Consider the following 12,129-nt stretch of genomic DNA (forward strand, 5'->3'; position numbering starts at 1 on the left):
GTATATATATATTAGCATTTTATTGTATTGTTTTGCATAGAAAATTATAATATTTTATAATCCCAGATATAATTGTTGGTATTGTGTTTATATATATATATATATATTAGCATTTTATTGTATTGTTTTGCATAGAAAATTATAATATTTTATAATCCCAGATATAATTGTTGGTATCGTGTTTATATATATATATATATAAACACGATACCAACAACTACATATATATATATTGTTGTCTTCTCTTAGTATCTATTTAATCTTGTTATTGAGTACTTATAACTTCTATCACATTTGTATCAGTAAACAAAAGATCCCTCGCTCTCCTCCGGTCTCCTGCATTGATCTTATGCGTTGCATCCCCGACCCTCCTCCATTCTTTCCGCGCTACCAGCGATCGTTCGTAACTCATTATCACTAATATCACAAATTATCTATTATTATGAATGTTTTGTTGACAATAAGTTTTTGACAGATTAAATAAAAATTAAGAACCTTAGCTAGGAAATAAATATAATTTAATAAAAAAGAAGGATTATAGTTTATATGATTTCATATAATAATAACAATAATAAACAATATTGTTTTATATACAGTCATCAAAAATTGGACAGATACATGCAACGTACAGGTTCAGCCCCAGTAATACTAATAAAGCGCGCGCGCGGGCACACACACACACACACATATTATTTTAATATAAATGCATAAAATCACGACAACCAAGCTTCCCCGCTTTTTTAAATTTAATATAATCCTAAGCTTTAGTTCCGACGTTTTTTTTTCTAAAATTGTTGTCAATAAACTTTTTATAATTAAAAAATTATCACTGATAGGAGAGCAACTGCCATTCGATTTCCAGTAGGAGAACATGTCTAACACGAGGCGGCGCTACGGGGTCGTTGTATCGCAAAAACCACCGAAGTGTAGTGTCTTGATATTCTTAGCTTATGTTATCAATTTAGTTTCAACCAAACAACGCACCTAATTCCTCGTGCGGGATTGTATACTCGTTTACAGATTTAAGTACTGCGTGTTATATCCTGCGTGTTGTATCTATCAAGTATTCTTATTCTATATGTGTCGAACAACAGTAGAGGGCCTCATAGGCAACAGGCCTGAATAAGCATCGAACAGAAATTAATTAAAAATACTCACACTGTTACTTCGCTTACACAACATGCCAAAAAAGGCCTTTTCTAGAGACGAAATATTGCAACGGTGAACAATATGCGGAGGCTTACTGTTGTATGCCTCCTATAGAAATACGTGTGCTGGATCAAAGGCTATTTTCTACTTTAACTATTGGCACATCCTAGTGGCAGTTATTTATTGGAGTATGATCAGAGCATATAAATCAACAATGAGCATAATATAAATCATCAAAATAGCAAATGTTGATTTATATGCTCTGGTATTATTTTGAGCACATACAAGCATATAAACTAAGAATAACAAGACACGACACATCGGTGATTTTTGCGTTACTGGGTGTCTAGTAGCGCCCCCTCGTCTTAATTATCTACATCTGCTAGAACTGAAATTGTTAACAATAGTGGTTGCTCTGATCTCAGTGAGAACTTTATAATTATAAACAACTATTCGCAACGAGCTTCATAAAAACTGTATTACATTTAAGAACTATATCTTGGGGTTATATTAAGTTTAATAAAAACAGATGACGCCAGGTTTTTATAATTTAATCATTTATATTCAATGAAATAATGAGTTTCTCTAAGTCTGTGGACGACTTTCGCGTCTCAGGGCAATGGCTCCGAGAGAGGCATTCCAATGTTTTGTTCCCATAATAAAGCACAAAACTACAAGGGCTTATACCCTCTATCTATCGTTCAAATGTATACAGTACCATTAGGGTAGGTATAGGACCCACTGGGTGTCTACCGTGTAAGCGCCAACAGCTTTTAGTAATTTAAACATTTTAGTAATCATTATGTGTTTATAGCAGTTTCAATTAAATTACTCGGTAACATAGCGGAAGACCTCTATGAAGCATCGTCGAAATAACATAACTTTTTGTTAAAATTATAGGTTAAAAACAGAGATTAAACATTGCTCGCAGTAGCTTGACGTGAAAAATTAATCCGGATGCCTCTGTTTATTAATAATAGGGAAACAAACTATCGTATAGGTTTAAACCAGATGAGACGGGATACTAGAGAAGCGTTGGCCCGAAAGCGAGATTTGATCCGACGAGCGCTGAAAACGCAGATCTTTGCGGGCAGGTTGCCGCGGGCAGGCGCCGCGCGCCGCGGGGGAACGTCCTCGACGAGTATGCAGCGCTTGGCGCTATGGTCGGTGGCGGTAATGAATTGTGCTGCGCACGGTTCATAGCTGCTAGGAACAGTCCGCATTTTTTAGTGTGGGGACACAGAGTGGTAGACATTTGGGGAATGACATGCGTGAACGTGTTCACTTGTTCTAAAAACTGTATAACGGTGATCTGTTTCGTACGAGCTGCTGTCACCGCGAATCACAGAAGACTGTCGAATTTGACATTTCGCGAACCTTCCCAGTGATGGAACGGCTGTCATGAATCTTAGGAACAACTACGGCGTCTTTCGTTCGCCCAACGCTGCAGACGGTTTTTTTGACGTTCGAATTGGGGGCTCGACTGGGAGTTCGAAAGCAGTTGCGCCGCACACCCTTGGGCCTGACTGGCGTCGGGTGCCTCGTGGGGGCGCGCGGGTGGTGCAGTGCGAAAGCAGTGTGGGGACAAGATGGCGGTAGACATTTGGGACGTAACAGTGTTCACTTGTTATAACATAATTTCTCTCTTTTCGTACGAGCTGGTGTGCAGACGCGAATACAAAGAGAGCTGACGAAATGTTACTCGCGGTGCTGTGATATTTAACAGGGAATACAATGAAACGCTGAGCCTGGCATTGAGCTGTGTTCTTTGGCAGGTTCAATTGATAAGATCTATAAAAGTGTCCATTGTGCTTGTCACTGTGTGTATAAGTTTTTTATGAATTGTATTTTGTTATGCGGTCAGGTTGGCTTCATGTTAACGAGCCGTGGCAGCGTGCAGGCGGTATGCTAAGCTGGGTTTATAATAAATATATGCGGCGCAATTATCGCCTTCTTCATGTAAATCGGAATGTTCACCTTTACAACAATGACGACGGTTATAATCACATTATAATTGAACACAGCCGGACCCCCCCTGGCGCGCGTCGATGCCTTTAATTGCGTAGCGCTAATCTAGCGTTTCAGCTAGTTGGTTGACGTTAATTGACATGGAATAGAATGAACAGCTGGAGCTGATTGAGCTGTTCTTTTCTTTGCAAGTTCAATTGGAATTGAATAAAGTGTGCCACCGGTGGTTTACTTTATTTTACACTTTGAATGATATATGTTTTATTTAATGATTGTATTTTCTTATTTATGGTAGCGGCTTCTATAACGAGCGGCAGCTTGCAGCGAGAAGATAGCTTGGTTTTTATATTAGAATTACGAATCTATCTTCCTGTTGATTCTTCTGGGGCTATGCCTCTATTCATTGTTAATAGAATGTTCACCTATATACACACATGCGAAGCGTAATATCACTATCATCATACAGGGCGTCCTATTTGTTGACTTTATTTCGTCGGTGCATGTATATATGCGTATTATACTAGGGATTGCCGGTGAAGGCTTAACTGGGCGAGCAGGCGGTTCAAGTTTTTCTGCAGAAGTTTTTCTGACAACAGCAATGACGGCTCCCTCGACCGCTAGGGAGTAGTGACGAAGTTTTTGCTATAGCAGCACGCTGTACGTATGGTATATTATAAGCAAACGGGCAAACGCGGCTGAGAGGGTCTGCACGTGCTGCCGACGTGTTCGTCGCCATCGGGGGAGCGCGGGTCAAAGGTTTGATATAAAACCTCGCGTTACGCGACATGGGTAATGTAGCTTCGCACTTCTTATAGTAGCTGTATACGTTTTTCGAACTTGAGGTCACGGGGCCTGTTGCTCTACAACATTAAAGGCTTAACTGTGTTGCGGGTATGACGTTCTTTTCTTTGTCAATGTTAGAATAAAGTGACAGTTTGATGTAGTATTGCAGTTTCGTCAACTATTTTTAACGAATACTATTACTATTTTAGGCGACTTTACGACCTATTCAGACGTCGCTCATATGAAAGAAATTTTTCGTTCTTGTCGAACAACACCTTTACACTTGCACGCAGTTACACGGCCTGCCATCTATATCGATGGTATGAAGATCGTTATGGGTTATGTCTGATTCGAAAGAAGATATGCTATTGCTGTATGCTGTTACGGTCTATTGAGAGGGCTGTGGTATGGTATTTTATGCGCTTGCGCCTCTGCTCTCCTATTTCTGGTTTGAACTATGGACGTCTGATGCAAATATGAGAGCAGTGGGCGGGTAGATACACGTACACTACGGTTGTGGTTTTTCCTAAACCATTGTGAGTGTAAAGACCACCTATCAATCAGCGCGCCGTCTTAAAATGGTCAGAGAATGCGAGTGCCACGTCACGATTCGACCGGCGGTAGCTTGGGTGCGGAACTAGTCGTTGGGGTACATCTTGAAGTGAGTTGCGCTTAGCGTGGTCGAACTGTGCAGGCGCGCGGAGTCTAGGTATGCAGGCGGCGGTTTTTTTTTTTAAAAAACTTTGAATGGTCGTAGATGGACTCCGTGCGCCATCTATTGGGGTGGCGTAATTCCAAGATTAATGTCATGGGCATAATCAGCTTCGAAAAGGGAATTATTTTTTTTAATCGAAACAAGGCGGCCGGCACAAAGCACAAGGTTATTTGGATTTATTCTCGCCTACGTTGCAGAGCGAAAAAGCTTCTGCGCAATTGCCAGAATGCTCGCAATTGACGATTTATGAGCTTTATCCTATACCAGAATGGCCTCTGTGAAAGGTCTTCTATATAGGGCAGGCGAGTTGTCACTGAGATTGGGCCACAGGTGGCGCTGTTGCGCGTTCGCGAGTATATCGGGGCTGCGACTGTCCAGGGTCTTCTTAATTAATTTACACGGGCCTTGAATGAGGTGTAAATCATTAATTTTTAATTGCCGTCAGTGTGCGGCGGGGGTCCTATATCACATACATGTTACTACTAGCCTTTTATAACAGAATACAGTATTTGATTCACATATTGCGTTGCTTTTCTTCTACTTTATGTGCCGCGCAACAGGACCCCCGCCGCGCCGGGGTTCGGAGCCGCCGGGGGGCGCGGCCCCGCACACGAAGCCGAGCCCAGAGGGGCAGGCCACACCGGGCCCAGCGCCAGACCCGGGCGGTACCGATTTTATCCCTCTCTGTGTGTACGTTCGCTTCGGAATGTTTTTTTATGCATTTATGTTGTTTATATACATTCGACATACTTTAATGCGGAGCAGATACTGCACAGTGTACGGGCGTGTGCTCGTGCTTAATATTCTTATTTACGTGTTTATCTACGTATTTTTTTTTTGATGCGCTTTAACAAACGTCCATTGCTCTACGACGAGCACGCTTGGGGAACAGTTGACGACGACGACAAAACACTGGTTCAACTTCGCTTTTCAGAGCGATTTTCTTCTGGTGGTCGGGATAGTTCCATTCTTGTCTTCCCAATAACGTGGCTCGAGTGTTTTACTGAAACGTTTACTTATTGTTACCACGCAATAACGTGAGCGTTTTTCTCAGGTGGAACATTTTCGTCCTTCCGTTTGTGTGCGGCCGCGTGCGTACGTCTGTTTCGTTAGTGTGCGCTTGCATGCGTAAGTCCTTCCGTTTTGCAGCGTTCGGCGACACGTCCTTCCGTTTTACAGGCGTGCGTCGTCTTCTGTTTTGCGATAAGGTGCGGCTACGTCTTTGTTTACAGTTTGGCTGCCCAACGTCTCTTTCCGTTTGCAGGTGTGGCACGTTTTTCCGTTTGCAGGCGTGCGCACGGCGTCTCTTCCGTTTGCAGTGTGTGGCGCACGTCTCTTCCGTTTGCAGGTGTGTCGTCGCGTCTTCTGTTTGCCAGTTGTTTGCGCAGTCCTTCCGTTTTTGCAGGTTGTGCGCCGTCCTTCCGTTTTTGCAGTGTGAGTGGCACGTCTTTCGTTTGCAAGGTGTTGGTGCGCCTGGTCTGTTTGCAGGTGGTCGCGCACGTCTTCTTTCCGTGTTGCAGCGTGTGCGCAGTCCCTTCCGTGTGCAGGCGTGGGCACGTCCTTTTCCGTTTGCAGGTCGTGCGCCGCCCCTTCTGTTTGCAGGTGTGGCGCACGTCTTTCCGTTTGCAGGGTGTGCGCACGTCTTCCTTTGCGCGTTGTGCGTGCGTCCTTTCTGGGTTTGCAGGGTGCGCACGTCCCTTTCCGTTTCTTTGTGTGTATGTGCGTTGCGCACGTCCCTTTCCGTTTTGTTTGTGTATGTTGAGTGGCACGTCCCTTCCGTTATTGAGGGCGTGCGCACGTCCTTCTCGTTTGTGTGTATGTGGCGTGCCGCACGTCCTTCCGTTTGTGTGTATGTGCTGGTGCGCACGTCCCTTCCGTTTATTGAGCGTGTGCGCACGTCCTTCCGTTTATGCTATGTGTGTGCGTGCGCACGGTCCTTCCGTTTGCAGGTGTGGCGTCGTTCGTTTGTCTGTGTGTGGTGGCACGTCTTCCGTTTGATGCTTTGCGACAGTCCTTCGTTTGCATGCGTGCGCACGTCCTTCCGTTTGCAGTGGTCATGTGCGCACGTCCTTCCGTTTGTCACGTGTGTGTGTGCGTGGCACGCCACCCCCATACTATCCCTTCCGTTTGTAGTGCGTGGCAGTCCCTTCCGTTTGCAGGCGTGCGTACGTCCCTTCCGTTTGCAGACGTGCGCACGTCCTTTCCGTTTGCAGGCGTGCGCACGTCCCTTTCGTTTGCAGGCGTGCGCACGTTCCTTCCGTTTGCAGGTGTGCGCACGTCCCTTCCGTTTGCAGGCGTGCGTACGTCCCTTCCGTTTGCAGACGTGCGCACGTCCCTTCCGTTTGCAGGTGTGCGCACGTCCCTTTCGTTTGCAGGCGTGCGCACGTTCCTTCCGTTTGCAGGTGTGCGCACGTCCCTTCCGTTTGCAGGCGTGCGCACGCCGCTTTCGCTTGCAGGTGTGCGCACGTCCCTTCCGTTTGCAGGTGTGCGTGCGGGCGTGTGCACGTACACGTGCGGGCGTGCGTGCGCACGTAGGCTCTTATCAATTGTGTTAGTAAAGGTAGCACATTATGCTACTAGCAGTGCTCGTGTTTTGTCCAAATTATGCTCAAATTATGCTCGTTTTTAAAAATTATGCTCGTTTTTCAGAGAATATGCTATTCACAAGTAACACAAGAAAAGTCTAAATCAAATGCTTTATTGTTAAGGAAAGCAAGTTTCTAGCTTTGAAATGATCCATTCTTTCTCCTGAATTGGTCTGGACCGCTCTAAACACAACACAAAACTATATTGATGACTCAGTCAGTTTCCTCAAAATGCACCATGCTTATTCGCGTTTGATTTCGTTCTCCTAATATCCGCTTATAATACTTATATAATATATTATAATCAGAAGTATTAGAATAATCATCAATAATTATCAGAATAATTATAATCTCCTAATAATAGCACTATGTGGTTAGTATTGTGGGATTTTACAGGGTCATACACACCAGGCTTGGTACACACAATTACCGCCAACGGCACGCCAACATTACATACGACGATACGCAATAAACATAAATCCATTTTCACGTTAAAAGCGACCAAATGTGTCCATATCTAGCCAAGCTGCTGCTGCGGTGGTGATGCGTGTGCTATAACCATAATTTTTACACAAACACGCACGCATTTTGTCGTCACTGCTGCTAATGCATCCATCCATCGCATCACAACCGCTGGCAAATAAAGAGAGATGGGAGAGGGGAGGAAATTTTGCAGGGGGGAGAGTAAGAGGGAGAGGGTGCGATCGGTTTCCTAACATGTTCGAGTATAGTAACGAGGGAATGAAAATGGGAAGGAAATGCTTTTTTTACGGTTCCGAAATTAAAAAAAGCAAGACGTGTGGGATGAGTTCAGTCGAATGCGATAATCGAAATGTTTCTTCAGTCGTTTATTGCAATGATTGGTGGTACATTTCATCTACCTACCTTCGTAGGGTGAATGTAATCGTGTGTCTTAATATCAAGAGCGTATTAAGTGTGCTTAATACTGCTTAATAATGTTTAATGCATACTTAATACGCTCTTGGTAAAATGTATGTCGAAAATGTAAAGGCGTGGAGGAAGTTGCAACTACCCCCTCCCCCGGACACTGTGGTTCGTGTAATATATTATAATTATGTAGACACGTCATGTGCACGTAGCGATGTCGATATAATAATTGTGATCGCGCAGAGAGCGTGTTGTCTGGGCGAGTGTAGCCGCGCGCGTGTATCACACGTATACTACTATCACTCGAACACGACTCGGTCGCTTTTGAAAGGGAAAGGGTTATTTCTGCATTCGCACGAATACCGTCAAAGACACGAGAAGAAATTCCGCGAGAATAAAAGAATACGAGAGAAATCTGTGAGAGAAAAATGTCAGAAAGAAAGAATATCATTCCTTTGTGTCGTACGGTTGGCATCATGCATCGTGGAGTCTCCGTCGTCGACGTCGAAGAAAAAACGAAGCACGAGGAGACCCTCTCGAACGCCGTCGAGGCCGCGGAAGAAGACAACCTGTACGACGCGTTGCGACCTCTGTTCAGATGCATGAATCTGTTCGGGATGTGGCCCGTGAGAGACACGCCGCCAGGAGACGCCCGCGCGCCGCAGGGATGCTGCGCTGTCGTCTCCTACGGCGCCGTCCTCACTATAAAATACGGCGGCTGTGTACTCGTCAAGTCCAGCTTGAGGAGTATCAGCATCATAATCTACTTACAGTTCTCGTTCTCTAGGGTTCTTGTTTTCGGCTCAGCTGTGCGTAAACGTCGGCTTCTTTCTCCCAGGACGTCGCCAGCTGACAACCTTCCACCACAACTGGCGGACGGTGTTCCGGCAGGGCGACGGGACTCCGTGGGCGGGGCCCCGTAGATCGTCTGCGAGGGTGGCCGGTTACGACGCAGCGAGGCGTTCTTCCGTCACGGCCGTCGCCATGGCAACGGTTCTAATTTTACTGAGATTGCTAACTAGCCTGGGCTCGATCCTCGCTGACAGCTGGCAGAGTAAAGGCATCGAGGTGTACGAAGAATATGAAATCTCGCTCGACTCGCGCGCGCAGCTGATATACGTCTACGTGTCGTCGGTCACCGTCACGATGCTGGTCGAATACATATCTTATTCATGCTCCCAATCTCCCTGATCTGTTGTCTACGCGAGGTGCTGACACGGGAATTCTCCAAGCTAGCAGATATTCTCGGGGACGTGGTGAGAGAGGAGAACGGAGCCGGGAGCTCGGCTCGCGTGCTGGGAGGCTTCCCGCGCGCGGACGCTTGCAGACGACTGGTGCGGCGCCACCAGTACCTCTCCGCGCTCGTGGCGCGCATCGACGCTATCTTTGGTCCGATTCTCCTGACGACGTACGCTTTTTTATTCACGATGATGTGCATTATTCTCTACCTTGCGGTCTATACTGCGAACGTGATGGGTTTCACGCTGAAGGCGCTGTTTGCTGTTCTCAATAATGTCTGCTTCTGTGTGATCTACGTGAAATACGGGGCCAGTCTAGCTCTCTCCGCGGCCAGGCTCACCGAGGCGGTAGATAGCGCCACCTATACCTTCTGAAGAATTAGCATTTACAATAATTATATTAATAATAATTAATAATAATAATAATAATAATGACCTCTGTAAATGACCTCGTATTACTGGCGCCGTCAACTGAGAAGAAGTTTGAGGTAGGCATTTCTCATCGTTACACTGTTATGAACGTACGCTTGATGATTCCACACACACGCAAACACACACACACACACACACACACACACACACACACACACACACACACACACACACACACACACACACACACATACACATACACACACATGACACACATACACAGTGCTAGCGCATGCGCGATATATCCCGGGACCCGAGAAGAAGAATATTTTACGAAGATTATGCATTCAAAGTGAAGAGGATTTATCCTTGCATAGATTTAGTTGATAAAATTCCATCAGTAGACCTCACTTGAAAAATAGGGAGAAAACCTTGCATGTAATGTCCCCGCTGCATGCATCTACCAGTCAGTACAAAAACTGGCAATGTTAGTGTGTTAGCGCATGCGCAATATCTCACCAGAGGCGTCATATGGGCGTTATATTTTGCAGAAAAGAAGACGTTAAAAAGTGGCGTATCCAGAAATGGATGAACAGGGGGGTGAAATGTACCTGGCCTGCCGAAGGCAACTCCGCGTGCCGCGGGCACGCCAGTGATAGGCGGGTCTGGGGGCATGCTCTCCCAAGAAATTTTGAAATATTTTCCTGCAATCTGAGGCATAATTACTGTGGGCCATATTCTGATGTCTGATGACACTATATCTCAACCCTAGACTCAACCCTACAATTTAGGATTTAAAACACTCTTTTTTTCTGGGCATGCAAACGGGGGAAGGGGGCATACGCCGGCTCCGCCCTATTCTGGATACGCCACTGGTAAATACGTAAGTGCGCATAGGCTAAACACAAGGCTAACACAGCAGCGGTAGAATCAAACATGGCGCCACCGGCGCGTTAACTATTAGCCAAACAACATCCTCAGAGTCAGAGCCCTCCCTTACTAAAGCGTCTGAATTAGCAATTCAGGCGAATACCAGTCAGATGATACAAGCATAGACTAAGAACAACTTATTCTTAATCTTGGTCTATGATACAAGTTAGGTAAAATGCTAGGTAAAATCTCGTTAAGCAGTTACTGAGTTAGTTATTACAATACATTACTCATTAGCCTAGCAGTTGGCATCATTCATGGTATTATTGTTGAGGTTGCGATTTCTCCGCTGTCAGTCGAATACTACTAGTACTAGTACTAGTACTACTACTACTAGTACTGTCAGTCGAATACTACTACTACTATAGCCACAAGTTCCCATCTCGCTTAAAACTTTGCTTAACACTACGTGGCGAGACGTCGTGTAACAGTCGGAGAGCCTGGTCGGTTTACTACTACTAGTACTAGTACTAGTACTAGTACTACTACTACTACTAGTACTAGTAGTAGTACTCACAGGCACTTGAAGCGTTTCAATAAAATATAATGCTAACTAAATACGAAATATATTTACTTAGTACAAAATTCTTAATGTTTCTATACTATACTAGCCAGGCCTACTCTCTTTCACCTACGGCTACACCGCCGATAGTTTCCAACCACTGCATAATGTGCATTACCGGCTGCCATTGCTCTCGCGGCGCGACTGTTGCACGCTTGCACTAATATAGAGAGTATATATATACAGGGGTCGAAATTAGCGGTATCCCGATATCCGCGGGATAGTAGATTCTTGTGTTGGATACCAGATTTCAATGCTTGGTATCCCGCCGGGATAGTAAAAAAAAATCGTCAAAATCGGTATAGTTGTTGTTGAGTTATCAACTTTATACGGCAGCGCATCTGAGCGAGTGCGCGCGATCTGAGCGGGCGCAGGCCACTCTAGCGTTATACAGCAGGCATAGCATATTTGCAAGCTCCAGCGTAAATGTGATGTGTATACATTGTATCAAGCAAACCAGACAATGCATCTAGACAATACGTCTGCAGTGTACTGTGGCGGCGTATGTAAAATGAATGCGAGCGATGAGTTTTGAAGGCAAACAATTGTTAAAATTACTATCCAAAAAATGGGATACCAGATCTTTGGGAGGGATACCAGATTTTAATACCTGGTATCCCGAATGGATACCATACAGGGCTTGAAACTAACCTAAAATGTTCACTAGCCAGCAGGGCTAGTGACCTGTAAAATCTACTAGCCCTTAAAAATATCTCCCAACCCTTACTTTTCTGAAGTGCCGCGCTGAGGCTACGCAGTGAGTAAAATTTTGCCATTTGCGAGGAGGTGGGGGGAGGTGAGGTGGGTGAATCTGGGTTTTGATTTTAGACGCTCCGAGATGCATTCTGCGAAATTCCTTGACTGTGAAAATTTAGATTGAGCATATATTCAGTATATATATATATATATATATATATATATAATATACATAATATATAT

This window comes from Priapulus caudatus, unplaced genomic scaffold, assembly GCF_000485595.1.
Source record: "Priapulus caudatus unplaced genomic scaffold, Priapulus_caudatus-5.0.1 Scaffold1525, whole genome shotgun sequence".
NCBI classification, from domain to species: Eukaryota; Metazoa; Priapulida; class Priapulimorpha; order Priapulimorphida; family Priapulidae; genus Priapulus; species Priapulus caudatus.